General features: G+C 41.8%; 1 protein-coding gene across 1 annotated transcript in view; it reads right to left on the reverse strand.

Moving 5' to 3' along the window:
* hs3st2 (heparan sulfate (glucosamine) 3-O-sulfotransferase 2) overlaps positions 1-21,243 on the reverse strand; it is a 230,524-nt gene extending 209,281 nt beyond the window's left edge. The window contains exon 1 of the mRNA XM_061847388.1: positions 21,220-21,243. The gene's annotated coding sequence lies outside the window, so the exon portion shown is untranslated. The remainder of the gene's footprint in view (positions 1-21,219) is intronic.
* Positions 21,244-22,464: the final 1,221 nt, after the last annotated feature.

Genomic DNA, 22,464 nt, shown 5'->3' on the forward strand with positions numbered 1-22,464 from the left:
TTTTCAAAGTTTGCTCTGTTTTGACATGTTGTGGCTCGAATTTTTCATATTTTTTTTCATTCATTTCATATGATGTCAATTTGTTTCGGGTGGGAAGGACAAGTGACTTTCAGGTTTTAAAAGTCAGACCCACGTGTCCAGGGACGAGAATGACCAATTTGGAAAAACACTGAAAATGTCTGCCTTCGGCATGCAAAATAATTTTTTTTTTTTTATAAAAAAATACTGATAAATGGTGACCTCTGGTCACTTCTAACAGTGTAATTACAGGGCAATCATAACATTTTGAAATCTTAAAATATGAGTCCAAACAACCAAAATAATTTCGCCAAACTTCAGACATAAAAATGTAGACTGAGTGAAATTTATACCAAATTTTCTCAACGGATTTACACGTTTAACAAAAATGACATTTTCAGATGAAAAAAAATCGGAATACCGAATACCTGTGTGTCGGATTGCGTCTACTTTTACAAAGGAGTCGTCCCACCATCGGCATTAATCTAAAACTACCGCCAAACCTGAGGAAATTGCCAGATTGCCTACATACCCACATTCCGTCTCGGTGCCGTTTACACAGAATCGCGACATGGGAATAAGAGAGCCGAGCCTGGAACGTTTTAATCTCTTATAATGCGTCAAGACAAAAAACATAGATAAAGTCGAGCGCACCGGAGGAAAACAATTCGCGAGTTTGACGTACGTATCGCACGTATCAGCGTCCGTCAGATTTATTGAACGTTTTTCCGCGCAGTGGCCACACTTCCTGGTACGTTTCAATAACCATCGCGCTGGACTCACAGCTGGCTCTTGTTAATTACTTGGGGGTAAATATTTTGTCGTTCAATAGCCAGCGTGCATCGCGGAAACGGGGCCTCTATTGATGCCGTCACGGTTCACTGCAGGTGCGCGATGAGGTTCAGTCAACATTTTACAACACAACACTGATTCAAATGATACGTAATAGGCAATAACTACTCCTGTATTTTTTTAATTTGATATATTTTCATTATTTTAAATAATGAAACAAATGAGAGAGCTTTATTTTTAATGTTGTTTTCATGTGCCGTATTTCCCATTCACATTTTTTCCACCGTTTTATCATTATTAACTCCTCTGACGGCCATATATTATGCATAATCAAACATTTATGATGATTTATATATATTAACGCAATATCGGTGGTTTTCTGAGTTCTAGTTTGTTGTTACATGATGTTTTCTTAACCGTATTATATATGATATATTTAAATAAGATGAGATTGTCATTTGTTTGACCCGGTAAACAACACGCTTCATCATGTTGGAAAAAAATCTGTAGAGCACCTGGAAAATACAAACCATATGCGCGGATCCTCGGTTGACGACGGTACTAAAGTACCACAACTGAGGCTTGAGTAGGGGCCAAAATCAGCTGCTCTCGGGCCGCAAGTTACATTTTCATTGTGTTGTGGTTTCACGACAATGAAAGCATCCATCCATCCATTTTCTTAGCCGCTTATCCTCACAAGGGTCCCGGGAGTGCCAGAGCCTTTACCAGCTGTCAACGCGCTGGAGGCAGGGTACACCCTGAACTGGTCGCCAGCCAATCGCAGGGCACATTGAGACAAACAGCGGCACTCACAATCACACCTAGGGGCAATTTAGAGTCTCCAATTAATGTTGGGTGTTTTTGGGATGTGGGAGGAAATCACACAGGCAGGTCTGGGATTGAACCCGGGACCTCAGAACTGAGAGGTCAACGTTTTCCACCTGATCCACCGTGCCGCCACAATGATAGCATATATGATAAATTAGGGACGGCACGAGATGTTTCTCAAGCACCTGACAACAGCGTACAGCAATTAAAAACAATGAGAAAGTTGCAGACATGGTACAAAAAAAACTACATAAACACTGCAATACGTGCGAGACTGCCTGTGCAGTAATTTTGGCAATGAATCTAACAAGCTCCTACAAACCTTCATTTTTTTTTTTTTTTTTACATCTCAGAATGGTTGCAGGATCTGGCACAAGGATTGTAATACAGACGAACAAAACCCGCCAGCCAAAATGTTGTTTATGACCTTGATAAGAACGGACAACAAAAGAGATTTTTTTTATTTAAAGCTGGATTCCTCAATGACATTGTCAAGTTTCTTCGGCTTTACTCAGTTTGCCTCACACGGAGCCAACAGAATGTTCAACCACAACTTCGGCTGCATTATAAACACGAAAGCTGCCTTATAATAAATGTGAAGGATGTGTCATTATGAATGAAATTATTGTGCGAGTGCCGACATCTTCCTGAAAGACTTCCAATAAACGTTAAGCACAATAATTACTGGAGTATTTCCTTCAACTTGTGAGCTCTTAAAAGCAGAATAGCTGTGTGTTGACCTCCGCCAAGGCCAAACAATCCTAATCTAGATCAGCAGCAGCTTCGATACCAACCTTGTCCAGATGACCCATTTTTATCATTGAGAGTCATGCATTTATTTATTTATTTTTTTTATCAAATCGTGAAAAATGTCAAAGAAGGGTTTGCAATCTTTTCATAATGTCGTGTGAAAAAAATATTTTAAAAATTCTCAGAGAATTCAACTGCTTTTATTTTTTTTTAACCTGTCCTTTTAGGCGGTTTGGTCATGAAATATGTTGAATCTGTACACGTTATCATGAGGGAACAGTTATTATATAGATGGACATGGATGGATTAAACATCAGCATAGCAACAACGTTACAAATTTGGAGATCAGGGCTTGATTAAGCCAACACAACCACACCGGAACTCGTCTACGCCTAGAAATTCTCTCCATAGTCCAAATTACTGGCAGCAATGTGGACCAAACTCTGACACCGGTCGTATGAGGACCAAGTAGCCCATTTCAGGGGGTTCGGTACCCCATACTCCCAACGCACCCCCCTCAGGACTCCCTGAGGGACACGGTTCAAGGCCTTTTCCTGTCCACAAAACACATGTATCTTGTTGGGTGAGCGCCCACGCACCCTCGAAGACCCTGCCGAGAGTGTAGTGCTGGTCCACTGTCACACGGCCAGGACAAAAACCACATTGCTCCTCCTGAATCTGAGATTTGACTTCCCAACGGAGCCTCCTGTTGAGCACCCCTGAGCAGATCATACCAACGAGGCTAAGGAGTGTAATCCTCTTGTAGTTGGAACACACCCTTTGGTCTCACATCTTAAAAAGGGGACCACCACCCAGTCTGCCAAACCAGAGGCACTGCCCCCGATGTCCGTGCGATGTTGTAGAGCAGTGTCAACCAGGGTAGTTTCACAACATCTAGAGCCTTTAGGAACTCTGAGGGAATCTCATCTACCCCCGGGCCCTTGCAACTGAGGAGCTTTTTAAGCAATAGGAGAGCCCGCCTCAGAGAATCTGGACTCTGCTTCCTTATGGGAAGCCATGCTGGTGGAATTGAGGAGTTCTCCAAAGTATTCTCCCCACCGACTCACAACGTCCCAAGCTGAGGCCGGCAGCACCCCATCCTCACTATACAGAGTGTTGATGATGCACTGCTTCCCCCTCCTGAGATGCCAGATAATGGACCAGAATTTCCTCAAAGCCATCTGCAAGTTTTCCTACATGGCGTCACCAAACTGCTCCCATACCCGAGTTTTAGCGTCAGCGACCACCAATGCTGCATTCCGCTTGGCCAGGCGATACCCATCAAGTGCCTCAGGAGTCCCACAGACCAAAAATGCGCAATAGGACTCCTTCAGACTGACGGCATCTATCACTGTTCGGTTATTGCCGCCACGACCGGGACCGACCATCTTACGGTCACAGCTCCGGTCGGCAATGGAGGCACGGAACATGGTCCACTCGGAATCGGTGTCCACCACATCTTGTGGAACGTGAAAGAAGTTCTTTCCGCGGTGGCAAAAAAACTCATCTTTCTTTGTAAATATCTCATGTTTCAATCCGGGCACCTGTGGCTTTCACACAGGTGCGGCTTCTGTATGTACCAAATGGTAATTCCTTTCCAAATGTACTGGTCAGGCTTATAATCAGGTGCGCTCTGTAGGCCAGAAATTACAGAAATTTAAAAAAACAAAAAACTGTGGGATGATGATGCCTCCTAATTCTTACTCTTCTATGCATTAACTGAGAACCCCCGTATATGTTTCGTATTTCCGAGACGCTCTCCAGATCCTCGGCAACAAGGTGAAGTGTGTTATTTACAGAGTCAAACATCTGACAATTTCCAGCCCCAAAAATCCCCCATAAGGACAGTGTGGATTAGGACAGGCGGTAATAAGGAGTCAAAACAAAGCCTTTCCGCCTTCTTCTAGCACTTGAAGAAGCAAAAAAGCGAGGGCCTTAGCTGGATAAAATGAAACGGCTGGCCACGCGGCTCTGCTGGTATTGCGGCATAACTCTCAGCACCAAATCACACCCTTAACAACCAACAAAATATATTCCCTTTGTCAGCGTTTGGACGGCTCCCTCGGGAGCATCTGAGGTTACACTTACGGAATATATTTGCGGAAAATAAAGTTCATGTCATCAATTCACCCACCGTGAACTTTACCTGAATTCTCACACAGAGGACCTTTATATGCAATAAATGTAATGACTAAAATAAATAAATGAAAAATCGTGCCGAGCGTATGTGAAGATTTACAAATAATGATTCATTTGCGCACAGGAGAAGTGATATATGAGCAAGCACAAAGAGGAGAGTGGCGCACCGTCAGCATGGAGGCGGCGCAGGTGCGACACGAGCGAGGGTACACAGGCCTGGAAATAGGCCACCTTTGTGGGGGGGGGGGGCGATGCCAGCACGGCAGGGGGAAAGAAAAATGCTCTTTGATCGCATGCTTGTTCACAGCGGGAGGAAGCCAGGTGTGCAAAGTGCTCATTTTTGTGTAGTTTATACCAAAAGCTTTACGATGGACTTATTTTTAAAATATAACCAAATAAAAATCAACATAAAACTTGTTGCTATGTAAACGCCTAACAGCAAGGAAGGGGTTAATATTTTATATGTATTGATAGGAGAAAAACAAAACAAAAACATAGAGCTTTGCCACTGTTTCACCAATTCAGTATTCATTGTTTTAAAGCTGCGGGTTATATTGACTTGTTTTGAAGTTTAAGAATATCGAAAAATAAATACAGAAATAAATGTAACGTTTGGTAACATGTTTTTAGTCATATAGTTTGTGCACTATCGTATTTGCAAGTTTAGTTTCGTATTTGCTTCGGGTTTACTTTGGTGAAAGCTCACCAATATGGTCGATTAAAAAGCAAGTACTGGAAAACTACAATAAATAAACCATATTTGTACAATACAACACGTTTTTCCTTGGTAGTCAGATGGTGGCGTGAAAGCGGATGAAAGGGAGGTTGCAATGCGCTACATTTACAATTATAGTGTTAATATAACATATTTTATAATACTTTTACTTGAACATTGTTGTTGAGAAAAAATGCTACTTTTACTCTGTCGGTCTCTCACTTCGGATGCCGCCACCTGACTGTTTTACCGATGCAGTCGAACCGCAAGCAACGTTTGACTCAATTTCACCGATCGAATGGCGCAAGCAGTCACATGACCACAAACAAATCTCCGCGGCTCCACACAAGAGCAATGTTTTCAGAGCAAAGTTGGCACTAACATTTTGATAATCTAAACATATGCAACGATAATCAGTGCCGCCATTGTATGAAAAGGAGAGGCAAATGGCATGTCATTTTCCAAGCCACTTATCCTCACAAGGGTTGCGGGCTAACCCTTAGCGGTGTGCTAGTGTTAGCGCTGTGTTAGCGTGTTCCTGACGTGTCTCAGTGATTTTTGCCGGTATGTTGTTTTTTTTAACCGGGCCTGTTAGCAACGCGCTAACGTTAGTGGCGCGCAAGCGTGTTGCTGCTGTGTTACTACCGCGTCTCAGTGATTTAGCTATGTTTTTTTTTTTTTTTTTACCAGCCCTGTTCATGGTACCGTGTTGTTGCTATGTTAAGCTAATAAGGTATTAAAACTTTGAAAACACTCTCTGTGTAACATCTTTGTAAATATCTCGTGTTTCAATGTGGGCACTTGTGTCTTTTACACAGGTGCGGCTTTTGTATGTCATGCCACGTCATTATCCAAGCCGCTTATCCTCACAAGGGTTGCGGAAAAGCTGGAGCCTATCCCAGCTAGCTTCGGGCGAAAGGCAGACTCTACCCTGAACTGGTCGCCAGTCAGTCGCAGGGCAGATATCGAGACCATCACTGAGCGGGAATCGATCCCACGCTTGCCCGCACCAGAGGTAGACGCGTGTACCACTACACCATCAGTGACTCTCGAGGCAAATGTTTATGTCATATTTATGACACCTCCACTGTACAAGTCACTGCAGGAGGAGAGTGGAGCACTTGTGCAGTAGCGCACTTGTTAGCGTGGAAGCGTTAGCCGCAGGCTCTGTGATACAGACGCAGCCACGCACGACTCCACTTGGCACGGCATCAGTTCTTTCCCGACTGGACCTGCGGGCATCTCCTCCGTGTGATTAGCTGCGAAGATTATTCCCCTCTCTTTTGCATTCTATTTGAATTTATTAAACACCGGGGCAAACTTTACCCATTCACTGGATTAGCCTTTGTTTTTATTCTTACTTCATTGTGCAAATGCGCAGTATTCCATTTTTTTTTTTTAACTGCTTCACATTCCCTTATGTTTTACTAATTGTTTTGAGAACGAAAGCAGTACTTTCTCGGTCTTCATGCATGAATACATTATTAAACTCGTCATAGATTGACAGCAACAGTACGTATGCATTTTTTTCCATCCACTTGACTTGCTGCTGTCAAAAAATGATGCGCACTTGTCAGAAGAAAACATAATTGCAACACTGCAGAAGCACAGAGAGTACCTGTTGCTCGCCAAAGGGCCTCATGAAATGATTTTTACGCTGACACTTTTGATACACGTTTCCTAGTCAGTCATCCTTAAACCAAAGCTAGTTAACGTCAATTATTCTGAGTCTGAAAAAAGTGGCACTTAAAACTAGCGATGGGAATCAATCGATTGATTAATCATGTGCAACTTTGTGGACTGTGTAGCACTAAATGTTGATGAATTGAGTCTTGAAGCAATTGAGGCAAAAGGGAGCACACTAAAATCCAATAAACTGATACCTTATTGAATATAATAACTAGTTTACTGTCAATTGAAGAAAGACGAAGTGGGTTGGGCAGCGTTACAGTATCCTGCATGAAAACCATTGCGCTAACACGATACATCCATTTTCTACAGTGCTTGTCCTTACTAGGGCCTATCCCAGCTGACTTTGAGTAAGTGGCAGGGTACGAAGGTGGCCAGCCAATCGCAGTGCACATTCCAGACAAGCATTCACACCTTTGTATGGATAACTTGGGAGTTTTCAATGAATCTAATATGCATTTTTGCAGCATGTGGGAGGCAAACGTGAGGAGAGATTCTAACCCCAAATTAATCGAGCCAGGAAATCCCGACTACCCTTACTTTCAACCTCAGACGGCGTCCTCCTCATCTCAGGTTTGGGTGACAATAAATTCAACCGAGCTCCACGAGGGTGCAGTCACCCCCCCTGCAGATTCGCCAACAAAGTGAGTGAAAGTTTCAAGAAAGTATCCTTTCAATTTGTTAAAAGTCAACACATCACTCTAGTGAGTTGCACCCATAGGACTGTGAAAAATAAAATGCATAACGCTATACCATATTACAGAATTGGAATTTTCACCCAATGTTATGCTGTATGATAATTCGGGGGGGCAATTTACAGTATTGCAAGCATGTTCTTCAGGGAGCGCGAAACACACCTCGGGCTTGTCTGCGGCTTCTGCAGTCGGAAGGCGCTCTGGGGAGCGAGGGGAGAAACCCGCAACCTTATGAAGAGCACAAGAATAGAGGCGAGGATATGAAATAAATCCAATAAGCGTTAAAGATGGAAAACTAAATAAACACGTGAAGCAGTTGCGAGAAACGTCGACAGCCTGTGAAAGTAGTCCAGATGTCTTTTTGCAGAAGGAGAGTCCACCGCTCTTGGGAGCTTATTTGGGACTGTCTCGACCACAGAAGAAAAGTTTTCTTGGATCCCGACGCTCTTTGTTGGTTTTGATCTTAATCCTGCCTTTTTTTTTAAACCACTGCGGTAATCTCGATTGAACTCTGAGGGTTTTAAATTCCTTATTGAACTGTACACGAGCATCTTAGAAAAACAACACCATCTTCACATTGAAATTTGTCATTCTTCTTTTTTTGTAAATCCAGTTAGATTCTTGCCACGTGGTTAACAAGGCAACTCAAAGAATACTGTAAATACAAAACGAGAGACGGGGTGGCTACGGGAATCGATTCATTGATTGGGAATGCTGGCGCTGCTGAATCACTCGACTTGTTGTGCTGCTTAAAGAAAAGCAAAACACAACATCAGGTGTGGGAAGTTGAGCCCTGCAGCCAAGCCAAGGGAGCAACTCAATCAATCTGATCAATATTGCACTGAAGTGGGAAGCGGGAGTTCAGAACTTCCTGAGATATTCCACATTGTAAAAATCTATTTACTATAGAGCTGGTTCTCATTAAAGTCACAGGTGAGCCGAAGCGTATCCCAACTGTTTACAGGGGAGAGGCTGTGTCGACCCCAAAACTCATCACCATGCAATCCCAGGGCCTACAGTATGTAAGTAAAGAGGATTCCCACTCAAATTCAGACCTATGGACTATTTGGAGCCTTCAACGAACCTAACGTACATGGTTTTGGACTGTAAGAGGAAGCCGGACTACCTTTAGAATAGTGGTGGCCAGACTTTTTTTTACCCCAAGATCTACTTTTCAAGCAGCCAGCCTCTCGCGATCCACCGACGACGGGGGGTGTGATGATGATCCCAAACCATTTTAAGGTTAATGTTATGTTGCCTCCTATATTTAAAATACAGAATTAGCTTTTTGTGCATCGTATTGTCTGTGCTTTCATCCTGGATCAGGCTGTGCCAAAGTGGAATTTTAAAATGACACACCATCTCATCCTACACTTTCGACTTTGGCTTCAGACCAGACCTTTCCCACTCGGAAAAGAGAAAATCTCGTCCAGTTTAACCACTTTTTCTTCGATTATTCACATACTCCGACAGTCACTGCATTTTAAAGCAACAGCATTTCTTTTTTAGCTTTCTCAATTAATATCAAAAGTAAACCTAAGCAGCATGTCTAGCTCCTCTTTGCTCTACGTTGCCCAGACTGTGTTTCTAACTAAAACAGTGGTGTTGGACGCTGTCATTTGTAAAACACATTGAAGGGCTGCGTAAGTACTGTAATATTTGTAATTATGACTGTATGTCTTTAGGTTTGGTTGGGTTGGTTTGATTTGTATGAACGTTGTCAATGAAATATGTAAGATTTTTCCTTTCAACAGAGGTCATTCCCAAGGTAAAAAGGTTTTGCTCAGCGTTCTGTTATGAGGATTTCTTTTTTTTCAATTTAGCTGGTTGCTACGTGATTCACTTCCAATAGATGAGCGTTTAGCAAGGACATATTCAGATTTTAATGGTTCATTTAGCAGAACCAAAACATATTGTACATACTGGTAACCCGACGTCAACCGCATTTGGTGCCACTGGAGTGCCAAATTCATTCAATGAAGGTCAGTTTCATTTCGGTTAATTTTGTAAAATCTCAGCAACGTCTTATTTTCCGTTCCATTCCCCCTTTTCCAACCACAAGAAGAAGAAAAAGGATCTATTACTGTACTAATCGAGTCCATTGTCATCATCTTGGGTCTGGTTTCCTTCTTTGCATCTTAGTTTCGTTAAAATTTAATGAATGCTTTTAGCAAATAACAAAAGATTTTTTTTTAATCACAAACAACCTTGCGCCGCATTTATTTATTTTTTTACATTTCAATGTAACCTTCACACCAGTGCCCCCCCTCCCCCTCCCCCCCCACACAAAAAAAAGCATTAATTAGTTAAGAAGACCTCTTTGCAGCTACATCACAATAACACAGAGCAAAGCAGCTCGGGAAGTGGCTGAACAGATGATAAACCTGATGAATATAATTATTCAAATACAGTGAAAAGGAAATGATGGCGTTCAGTGAAAAATAAGATGAAGTGTTCAGCTCACGTTTTGTTGCGTCTTTCCCCATTAAAAAGGTGCAAAGTGGGAAGTGGACGGGAAGCCGTAATGGTCAATAAATCGTGCGCAACAGCTCACAATCTGTCTCCATATTGTGTAAGCATGCACTTCTCTTCTTTTCCCGACTTACAATTAGTGTGATACTTAAGGCCAAAAAACAAACAAAAAAACCTATCCTCAGTCTAGGGAGACCGGCAGAGACGAAGTGGAAACCATGGCAACGGGGTGCTTTCGTTCTCTAATCCCACGGTTCTGCCAGCCCAGTACACAAATACTGCACCTGTGAAAGGCCAAGTCTATTCAACGGCTGCACAATCCAATAAAACTTCCACGATGCTAAGATTGGGAAATGAGAAGAAAACTATTTTATCTGAGATTTTTGGAGTGGATATACATTTCTGATTTTTTTTTTTTTTCATTAATTTTTTGTAAGAATGTGTCACCGCAAAGGTGTTTGAAGAACCTGTGGTCAAGTTCTTCCGCACCAACCTTATCCAAACCTTGCAGGCCATTTCCAATCTGGAAACTAAATTGCTGAAAATATCCGTCCATCAGTTTTCTTCACCGCTTATCCTCACGAGGGTCACAGGGAGTGCTGGAGCATATCCCAGCTGTCAACAGGCAGGAGGTGGGGTACACCCTGAACTGGTTGTCAGCCAATCGGAGGGCACATAGAGACAAACAGCTGCACTCACAATCACACCTCGGGGCAATTTAGAGTGTCCAATTAATATTGCATGTTTTTTGGAATGTGGGAGGAAACCGGAGTGGCCGGAGGAAACCCGCACAGGAACAGGGAGAGCATGCAAACTCCACATTGGCGGGTCCGGGATTGAACCCGGGACCACAGAATTGTGAGGCCAACGCTTTACTATCTGATCCACAGTGCTTCCTGCTGAAAATATATTTAAATTAATTCTACGGTGGCACGGTGGAGCAGCTGTACAGCGTTGGCCTCACAGTTCTGCGTACCGGCGTTCAAACCCCAGCCCTGCCTATGTGGAGTTTGCATGTTCTCCCCATGCTTGCGTGTGTTTTCTCAGCGCACTCCGGTTTCCTCCCACATCCCAAAAACATGCAACATTAATTGGACGCTCTAAATTGCCCTTAAGTGTGATTGTGAGTGCGACTGTTGTCTGTCTCTAGGTGCCAGTTCAGGATGAGCACTGCCTCCGGCCACATGTCCGCTGGGTTTGGCTCCCGCACTCCCACGACCCTCGTGAGGATAAGCCCTCGGAAAATGGATGGATTCATTCTACTCCAATCGACCACACAACTTGCGCTTAAAACTTGTAAAACTGTAGAATATCACTTGAGGTTCCAATTTGATATTTTTAGGCTCACAGATCAGGTTCTGGTAAGAGTATTCTTGAGAAGCGCACATTGGAGGACCGTTTTGGTAACCTCAGTATTGCGTCACTGCTTTTTACAGATGTGGTTCTGTTGCCTTCAACAAGGTGCGATCTTTAACTCTCACCAGAGCAATTCGCAAACGAGTGTGAAGCAGTTGGGATGAGAACCAGCACCACCAAATCTGGGGTCATGGTCCTCAGTCTGAAAAGTGTGGAGTGACCTTTCTGTCAGAAATCAGAGTTTCACATTTTCGGAGGCATACAGTCACTACAAAAAGAAAGAAAGAAAGAAAGAAAGAAAAATAACTAACCCATGAATACCATTTTATTAAAAAGAACCAAAAAAAAAACCCCAGAGTGATATTTTCAGTTATTAAGTCGCTGCGCTGTGATTAGCATTCCAGAAAGTCATAGCAATTTCAAAAGAGAGGGAAGCGTTGCGTTTTCTACTGATGCCCTTGTAATTTATTCAAAGTGTAAAACGCCACAATCATTCAGAAAAGGAGGGAAGGCCATTTAATTATGTGATGTGATGAATAATTTGCAAAAAAACAAAAAAAAAAATATGGTTCGACTAAAGTGAGCGTGAAAGGCCTCCGGTGACCTTTGCGACATTACTGTGATCCTTTGTGACGCCACGCGGAAAACGAAAATAATGAGGAAGCCGCTGTGGTTTTTACAATCGTTCATTTGTCGCACGCCGTTTGTACTACTGTCAAGCGGCTCTTTGATCGACACGGCCATGGCGAGGCGAGATCTTTTCAATTAGATGTTTCAATGCCACCCTGCACTGAATCAGACATTAAGCGTTCAACCTTGAAATGTCACAATGGCAGTCGGTCGCGAAATTCTTCAGAACGCGACAACAGACGAGCACCGCGGCCTCACAATTCAGAAACTGGATGGGCATGTACACCCGAAGATGTCAGAATTTACTGTTCATTCAAAAATGAAGGAAAATGTTGGAATGTTTCCAACAAATTCTGCACAGAAACAATGGGATTTTTTTTTTCTTTTTTTTTTTTCAAAATGAGGCTTATCCTCACTTTTTGGAGATTTTTTAGTTGTTGTTGTGGGGGGGGGCTTAAAACTATTTTCTTATCTCAGTTGCGTTTGTGTTCATGCTTGTTCGCCAGTGGCATTTCTCAAGCATAGTTTCATTGTCTTGGACCGTTGATTTTTACCTCTTCATATTTCAAGTTTAGGGACATTTTCCCCCTAACATTGTAACGCACAGGTGTCAAACTCAAGGCCCGGGGGCCAGATCCGATTTTATGTGGCCCGCGAAAGCAAATCACGTATGTCAACTTCCGTGATTCTTGTTCAGATCTGTAACAAAATTTCAAATTGTCATATCATAAATCGTAATCTTGAGGTATTGCAAGCGTTTTTACGTTACCAAACATTACCATTACCCTTGATTTCTGATCCCAAAAGTAATTCATAAATTTCACGTGTCAATATGATGAGGATGTTTTTTATGGTTTCACAGTCACAACGGCCCTCTGAGGGAAACCGGAACTACAACGTGGCCCGCGACAAAAATGAGTTTGACACCCCATGTCATAATGTATACGCGTTTCGTTACTTTTTTTTTCGCAGCAAAAAACAAGCGGATGCACTGCCTCATGAAGAGAAGTGTTGAAGCAATTTAAAACCCTTTTAACCAATTACCAGATTGTTTAATGGATATAAGTTAAGCCTATGAGGGGACAATGAAACTAATTGTTAATCTGCTGCGCCAATGTGTTGTGTCTACTTAAAAAAAACTAAAACAAGCCTCGAAATGTAAGATTTCCGACGAAAATATGGATTAAAAACAATGGTAGCTACACAATCCACACCAGTTTCGCAGTATGTCCTGAAAGAACAACTTTTTTTTTTTTTAAATCCTAGGTGACCTTGTGATTCATGAGCAATGTGTCCAAAAGGAGCTTCTGTTTTTCCATCGTCATGAACTTTCTTCTCTGCTGGATGCCTGGCTTTGGCATGTCTCCGGGCCAAGCGTGACAGCGCTAAACATCTGCTAACATGCCGGGAGTGTCGTCCGTCACATCTGCTACTCAACCTCTTTACGGGTGACCCTCAAGCTTAACGGGTCGACACCGCTGTCTGATTCGATCCCCCCCGCAGCCTCCGTGGCGCCGAGCTACGCTGCGAGAGGCTGCACCTGAACATGTAGGAAGTGTCACCTCCACATTTTTTTTTTCTTTTTAAGTCAGAGAGACCCGTTTACACAACCGAGAGCCAGTGTGGGGGCGGGGTGGAGTACTCTGTGGGGAAAAAGTAGAACATTTTAAACAGGGCATATTATAGAAAATGGATTTTTGATTTTTTTTTTTTTCCCCTCTGGTGCAACAGATCGACACACAATTGGACGGATAAGTCTTTCATAACCAGGATGCACAAAAAAGGTTCCAGTACTTACAGGTGGAAATGAACAGCTGGCCATTTTGATTTGATGCTCTCATTTAGGGCAAACTGCAGACGATATACTTTAATCAGCTCCCACACCGAAATGGTCGAAATGAACTCCAATCATAAGCAGGTAAACTGCACGGATTGGCAATGCTAAATTACCACAATTCTTTGTCTATGTTTCTAATACGGGCAATGTTCCCTTTAAGCTGCGCAACTGCGCATTTGCGCACTTGTCGCACACTCTCAGCGCAGAGGAAAACAGATCCAGCACAGTGCCTAATGTGTTTTGGTTGTTTTAACACGGCAGCACACTACCTCTCACAAAGAGCTGCTCCTCGGCTAAACCGGGCCGCACACGCTACTTCCTTGTTTACTGGACACCGCCCCCCTCCATTTTAAAGGGGTACATTCATAATAACAAACACCGGCGTATGTGAATAATAGAAGAAAAAGTGGTGAAACTGGACGAGACTTTCTCTTGAGTGAAAAAGGTCTGGTCTAAAGCCAAAGTAGAAAGTGCAGGATGAGATGGCGTATAATGTTAAAATTCCACCTTGGCACAGCCTGATCAAGGATGAAAGCACAGATGATAGCACAAAATGCTAATTCTGTATTTTAGATATAGGAGGCAACATAAAATTAACCCCAAAATTGTTTGGGAGCATCATTCAGCTTTCAACATGCATTGCGAAAGATATTCTGCAAGCAATAATTCAGTTTCACACCAAGAAAAACAGACGGGGATATTATTGTGGGTTAAAGAAGAAATGAAACAAAGTTGAAATCCACATTTCAAATTTATAGTTAATAGTTGCTTGGTATATATTTGTATTGTAATGTATTTTTTTGTTTGTTGACATTTTCAGTCTAAGTTAGCAAAAACATAAAATTGTTCTTAAAAATGTTCTGACGGGATTGTAATCGGAACCTTTTACTGAGCCGTGTAACTTCAATGGATGACACTGATTGACAACTGTGCATATGTCTGATGTTGCTCACAGTGGTCAAAGGGGGCGCTCACGGGCTTAGTGTGTCAAAAATTAGCGGGAACATTAACTACGGGTGGAGAAAAAGGGGGTCCGAGGCCCAGTTTGATTTCTACCGCTTCATTTGTAAGCATCGCGCGCGTATTCCAAAGCAGCCCATGCAAAGGATCCCTTCAACTGAAAAAAGTCCCTTAACTAGTAAAAGTACACCAAAGGCTGCAAGTCACGCTACGTTTCCCCATTTCGTTTTCCAAGGGAAGCGCAACCAACCACCGACAGAACAACAACAACAAAAAAATATTTTCTTTTAGTGCATGTTTGCAGGATATTTGACATGTTTAGCCAATAGCTTCATGGTAATGAAACAGCCAGAAGAGTTTCCGAGGAGGCATCTCACGCCCGAGGCTTTGTTAAATGATGCGCCCTCTTTCACAGTCACACCCTCATTTCTCTTCGTGTCACCGCCACCCCCGGCGGCCCGGCGATGAGCGCAAGTAATCAAAATACGCCTGATGACAATTACACTCCAAATAAATATTTCTCTCTGTTCCGCTCTCATTCATACTGCGCCAATTTAATTTCAGTATCATTCCAGCAAGGGTCTCATTTTACGTGCGATTCCAGTTCATGTGCGAATTTACTTTTTCTGCTTTTTACGTGTAAATCCCGTTACCATGACAGTTGAAAATGAAAAACTTTTCTGAATCAAAAAGAAAGCGGAGAATCCCCAAAAGTAGAATTATTCTCAGTGTGTTGTGGAATTCTTTGGGACAGAATTGTTTCCAATATTTTAGAACATCACTCTTTTACCAGCCCTACCCTAGCTTTTTTTTTTTTTTTTACTTTTTTAAATTACTTTAAAAATACAAACAAAAAAAACTTTTCTATTGGTTACGTCTGTGTTCTGTGTCCTTGGGAGTCAGCAGTGTTCCTCAGGGATGTGTCTCAAGCACAGTTGGGTTTTCTCTCAATTTTAAATAATCAATCCGTCCACTTTCAATAATTGAAAAAAAAGTCTACATAGTGCCTTATAAAAAGATGCAGTGGTCATTTTAAAAAAAAATATGGATAACCTGTAGGATTAAGAGATATGGTATAATCCTAAAATGAGACAATCAAAGTACAGAGCTAAAGATGCACTGACCACTGCTGTCTACTTCCAATTAAATTCTTAAAAGAAGCCCTCTAATCTACTGCACGCTATGTGATTTTTCAGTTTTTTTAAGCAGTCTTCACATGCATGATCTAATCAAAGTAACCAGTGGAGGAAAAAAAACTGTGGAAGTACCTTAAACAAGGTCGATTATCACAACTATTTCCTTTTGCTGGCAGATCTTTCCTTGAAAGACCTCACCTCCTCGTTCAATGTGTTCTGAAGGCGAGCAAAGGCGCTGAAGACTAAACCCTGACTTTGTTTTAATAAGACAAGTATCAACAACCTTGGATACGAGGTTCTGTGTTTACAGGAGATACTTGTCAATAATTTGATACCATCTGATGTAAGTCACATTCAGGTGGCTAAATTAGCCATTCCACCATGAATTACTGTAATTTCCGGCCTATAAACCGCAACTTTTTTCACACGCTTTTGCGGTGGTGCGGCTAATTTGCGCATTTTTTTCTACTGCCGCAAGGGGTCACTTGAGCAGAAAAGGTAAGAGTGAGACCGGTGGAATATATGTGCCCAGGAAGTGACTTTTACTGGTATGTTTTTTTTTTTTTTTTAACTGGCCCTGTTAGCGCTGTGTTCATGTTAGCGCTGTGCTAGCGTGTTCCTGTTGTGTTACTACTGTGTCTCGGTCATTTTTACCAGTATGTTTTTTTTTAACCGGCCCTGTTAGCATTGGGCTACCATTAGCGCCACGCTATCATGTTGCTGCTGTGTTACTACCGCGTCTCAGTGATTTAGGTATGATTTTTTTTTTTCTCACCAGCCACGTTCGTGCTACCGTGTTGTTGCTATGTTACGCCTAAGGTATGAAAACTTTCAAATCTCTTTCTGTGTACAGTCTTTTTTTTTGTAAATATCTCGTGTTTCAAATTGGGTTTCGATGTGGGCACTTGTGACTTTTACACAGGTGCGGCTAATGTATGTACCAAATGGTATTTCCTTTACAAATGTACTGGGTGAGGCTTATAATCAAGTGCGCTCTGTAGGCCGGAAATGCTGATCAATACTAAGTTTTGATAAAATTGTGCAAACATGACAAGTCCTAACTATTCATACTTCAGAGGAAGGAATATGTACAGTATGTACCTGTTTTTTTCCTCATCAAGTCTGGGGTCTCTGACATTTATATATATATATATATATCATAAAAAAAAAAAACGTTTTACCTGAAATGATCACGACAAAGTCATTACGTCTGACCTCAAAACGCATCCCCGTTGTGTTTCGTTATGACCAATGTCACTGACCTTGGAGCTGCGGGAGCGCAAGAGTCCAAGGTCAAAGGTGAAAACCCACTTGCCATTGTCGAGGGGTCACGCTGAGCTTACGATGACGCTTGTCCCTTTGACCGAGTCGTCCTGCTCATACCTTAAACTATAATCAGCTTGTCACTGTCTATTTAGAGAGACATCATGTACAACCGAATTTCATAAATTAGGTGATGAATTTACAGTGCAGAGGGGAGCGTTTATGAACTGGCATGTCTTTCAGCATCGGGAACCGGCAGTGTTAGCTTGGTTTCTCTTTGATCTCGCTGCCAATTTTGTGTTACATTCCCCATAACCCACCACCCCCCCTTTTTTTTTGTTTTTTAACAGCGGGCGCTCTCAAATGTGCCATGAAGAGTCAGATGTCACGCAATTAGGCACAACAAATATTTTCTCATCTGGATAATTTCCGTCGCTTTGCCGTCTGCTGACAAATACTTCTATCTATCCTTTATTGTCTTCTATCTTTTATACTTATTGCATTCCATTATTAGCCGTTCAATTATCGTTGGTCAACTGTCTGTGAGTGAGGGCTTTTCTTTTTATGATGTTGGTGTTCATTCACTTTTATGGATGCTTGGTACCACAGGATATTTATCGTTGCTTATCTTTGCTGGGTGTTATTGAAATTTGTTTAAGTGCTTAACATGATTTGCCCAAGCAGTTGCGCAGATTTCGGAGTCGGATCATTTCGCACAACGCACACAAAGGCACAAAGATGTTGTTTCATTGTTTGGTTTCTGTATTTTCATAACATTTATGCCTCCTGTGAGGTTGAGTTGCACTGTGAGGACGATTAAAAAAAAACAAAAAAAACATTGTTGTGTTTGTTTTCTATATTAAGGATGCAGCTCATAAGGTCCTTTTCCAAAATGCGCCATCCTGGCACAGTGGCTACAAAAATAATTTTTTTTTTTAAATGGATCATATTGCCTTTGTGCAAACTACACTTTCTACCGCTCACATTTGATAATTACCCTTGGCAAACATAAATAAGCTTGAAGGCATCCTTTCCCAAACCTTTTCAGCCATGCACTATAATACACAAAAGAAAAGCCTATTAAGGGTGTAATTGTGTTCTTTTTATATTGTCATGAAAGATGGAATGAATTTTAAAAAAAAGTATTTATTTTCTTTTTTAGGAAAACTACAATTAGTGGTGAAAATCTTGAGATAAAAATGGATAAAAATATTCTAGTAGGAAGAAAAGTTAGCAGATTATATGTGTGCCCCTGACTGGTAATGGCCTCACTGGATGTCCCTTTCATTGAAGTAAAAAACCTTCTAGAATGTCCCTGAGTAAGCACCACGCATGCAGAAATGAGTCGAGGGCTCGCAGATGCCGAGTTTGCGCTTCAGTTCATTGCAATGGAAAGAAAGAGGTTGGGGGGGGGGGAAGCAATATACATCAAGTTGACACAAACAGACGTTTTTTCCGTTTGCTGCAATTAATCACTTGCCGACACAATCTACTCCTAATGAGCAATCCATGTCGTACACACATCAGATCATGAATTGCCTTTTCAATTTTCAACTCAATCACACGCACAGCAGTCGAGGGGAATTTTGTGTGCAAACATAATGCGGCTTAATTAAAAGAAAACAGACATTTTTGCTGATTGCATTTGCTTTAGATTTGTTTAACCTGATCTATTTTGAAATTTTTAAACTGATTAGTTGTGGGGAAATGTATTGTTCTGGTGCATTTGTGTGTTCTGCATATGATTATGATGCGAGACATTTGCAGGTTTCATACCAAATTACAGGAAACTAAAAATAAATTATCTTGAAATTGTCAGGATTTTTAGGTGCAACATGTTCTGACAAAATTATTTTTTCTATTTTTATTATTTAGGTTTTTTTCAAGTAGATTACATCACAGTAATTATTAAACCCACAGTATATTTTCATAATTTTCAAACAAAACCAGCACGGTTAGAAAATAAAAAATCAATCGCGTTTGAGGGAAAAGTTAACGTACGTGTTCTGGCACATTTGTGTGGTGTGCATATGATTATGATGCAAGACGTTTGCAGGTTTCATACCGAATTACACAAAACTAAAAAATAAATGATCTTGAAATTGTCCAAATTTTTAGGTGGAACATGTTCTGACAAAATTATTTTTTTCAATTTTTTTCTAATTTAAGTAGATTACATCACAGTAATTATTAAACCTACAGTATATTTTCATAAAACCAGCACAATTAGAAAATAAAAATAAATTGCGTTTGATGGAAAAGATAATGTACGTGCTCCGGCGCATTTGTGTGTTGTGCATATGATTATGATTCAAGACGATAGCAGGATTCCGACCAAAATACACAAAACTAAAAAAAAAAAAAAAAAAAAAAAAAAAACATTTTTAGGTGCAAAATGTTCTGACAAAATTATTTTTTCTAATTTTTTTGTTTCGTTATTTTTTTAATTTAACGAGACTACATCACAGTAATTATTAAACCCAGAGTATATTTTCATCATTTTCAAACAAAACCAGCATGATTAGAAAATAAAAGTCAATTGAGTTTAAGGGGAAAGGATAGCGTAAGATGGGATGTAGAAATCTAAATGTTACAAAAAAGTATCCCCATGAGTCCTTAATGGCTGGATTGAGATATTATAAATATGGTGGTCGTATCCTGTTTTAAGGGACTCTGCAATTTTTGTTGTGTGTGCAACACTGACTCATACATCATCACGGAGAGCACTCACTTCATCCTGTAATCAGAATTGATCTCGCGCAACTAAAAGCACCTGAGTCAACTTGGCTGTTCGGTAAATACTCACAAGTTCTTCTTTGGAAAATAAGACTTCTCGAGCCCTCTCTCTTTTTGTTATGAATAGATAAACAGTATGGATATATTTTAAAGCTCGCCGGAGGGAAGCGGGAAGCTAATCAGGGAGCAGTGGGTGACATAAGTTGCACAGTCCAGGGCATTCTTTTTATGGGATGGGGTTGTTTCTCTGCGGGGAGTCAAAACACAATGACTTCTGGAAAATGGATTTGAAATCCATAACACTCCCAAGGCCCACGGCCCACGGCCTAGTCAGCGCCGTTCAACTGCAACGCTCGGATATTAGCATGCATTGTGGTCCATTTATACAGCAACAGAGATTATGTGCGAATCTCGATCATTAGATGCATAAAGCATTCTTGTGGACGATGAAGAATACTCGCTGAATAGATTTTACCTGTTCAAACCCTGACGACAATGACGATTTATGAGCTAGCTGTTCACAATTAGGTGTGGTAAAAAGCTCATCAAACCAATCACACGTTGTAGATTTTTGTGGTAATGACAGTATAGTAATTGAACAAATTAAATATAATGGTAGGAATTGCTATTGTGAAATATATTTTCACGTGCGGTTAATGAACTTTTATATGAAACGGAAATGCAAAATAGTTAATGATTTTGTTCCCTGGCGGCACGGTGGTGAAGCTGGAAAGCGTTGGCTTCACAGTTCTGAGGTCCAGGGTTCAATGCCGGAGCCGCCTGTGTGGATTTTGCATGTTCTCCCCGTGCCCACATCCCAAAAACATACAACATTAATTGGACACTCAAAATTTCACCTAGGTGTGATTGCGAGTGCCCTGCGATTGGCTGGCAACCTGTTCAGGGTGTACCCCGTCTCCTGCCTGTTGACAGCTGGGGAGGCTCCAGCATTCCCCGCGACCCTTGTGAGGATAAGCGGCTAAGAAAATGGATGGATGTGTCATGATCCTGCCGCTTCAACACGAGCTGTGCTAATTGGGAGGCACACACCTGTGCCTCATGCGGGCTGATCATCCCCCGTATATATAGGACCCGGTGACGACTGGTCCTCCGCCAGTTCGTTGAGCTTTATGTCCCGTTCCAGCACTCTCGTATTCCTGACTGAACCCGTGTGTACCGACCTCCGTCCGTTCTCTGACCAACCTTGTAAGCCTGACTCCTTGATCCTTCGGCCTGCGTTGATTGTTTCCCCGTGTACCGACTCCTGCCTGTCCGTTCATCTGTTCTCTTCGCCCGAAGTCACAACTACCGCTGCCGCACCGGACTGCCTGCTCGATCCCCGACCTCTGCATACAATAAACGTGTCTCTTCTTGAACTACCTTGCGTCTTCCGAGTTCCTGCATTTGGGTCCTACTCTCGTTTCCGATGGGACGTGACAGGATGGATTTAGTTCCCGGCCTCATCCTTTAACAACAAAACGCAGTGGTGTTGTAATTTGAAAGGGAATGCCTTTCCTTAAAACTTTCTGGAAATTCTCACATCCTGATTTTATCCTAATTTTCAAAATGTTCAACAAAAAAAAAAAATCTCCTAAGGCTGAACACAATGAAATGAAGGCTAATTAACAGACAAATTCAGAACTAAATAAATAAACAAAATGTTGCCAGTAACATATTTTTAGACGTGCACAGTTGTCGTTCCCGACGGCTCTTACGGCGCCGGGATTCAGTGGTGCAATCTTTTTTTTTTTTTTTTTGGGAGGGGGGAGTAGCACTCAATATTAATTTGGGATGGACGCAACACTGTATGATAGGGCCAAATAGTTTTGTTAGTTTTGAATCAGCAAAGCTCCAATCAGTTTTTGCAGTTGTTTGCTTGGTGGACATAAAAACCAAGCGGTAAGATGATGTCCGGGTCACATGGTTTTGTGACGAGGGTGTGTGTTTTTAAAGGACACTCTATTAGCGTCAAACCGTATCTTCTTTAAATCAATAGGCCTCCTCACTACTGGCGCGACTGTGGGCTGACTCAGTCTAATTATCCCCGGGTCGACCTTTAAATCACACTGGCTGCTACAATTAAATAAGGACTGCTTAAAGTGAAACTGCAAATGAACTGGGGATTTTTTGGGTGACGTATCAGAAGCAGGGGACCGACCGCCTGTCAGTCGTGGGCATCAAGTGCGAGCGTCCTTAAAAGAATAGCGCTGAAACGCTCAATACATGTACCGTAATTCCCGGACTAGAGAGCGCACGTGGTTACAAGCCTCACCGAGTACATTTGAAAAGGAAATAGCATTTGGTACATACATACTGTGTGAAAGCCGCAAGTGCCTACATTGAAACCCACATTGAAACACGAGATATTTACGAAGACGGTACACAGAAAGAGTTTAACGCTAACGCTAGTGCTAATGCTAACAGGGCCGGTTAAAATAAAACTTACGT

Source organism: Syngnathoides biaculeatus, chromosome 16 (assembly GCF_019802595.1).
Source record: "Syngnathoides biaculeatus isolate LvHL_M chromosome 16, ASM1980259v1, whole genome shotgun sequence".
NCBI classification, from domain to species: Eukaryota; Metazoa; Chordata; class Actinopteri; order Syngnathiformes; family Syngnathidae; genus Syngnathoides; species Syngnathoides biaculeatus.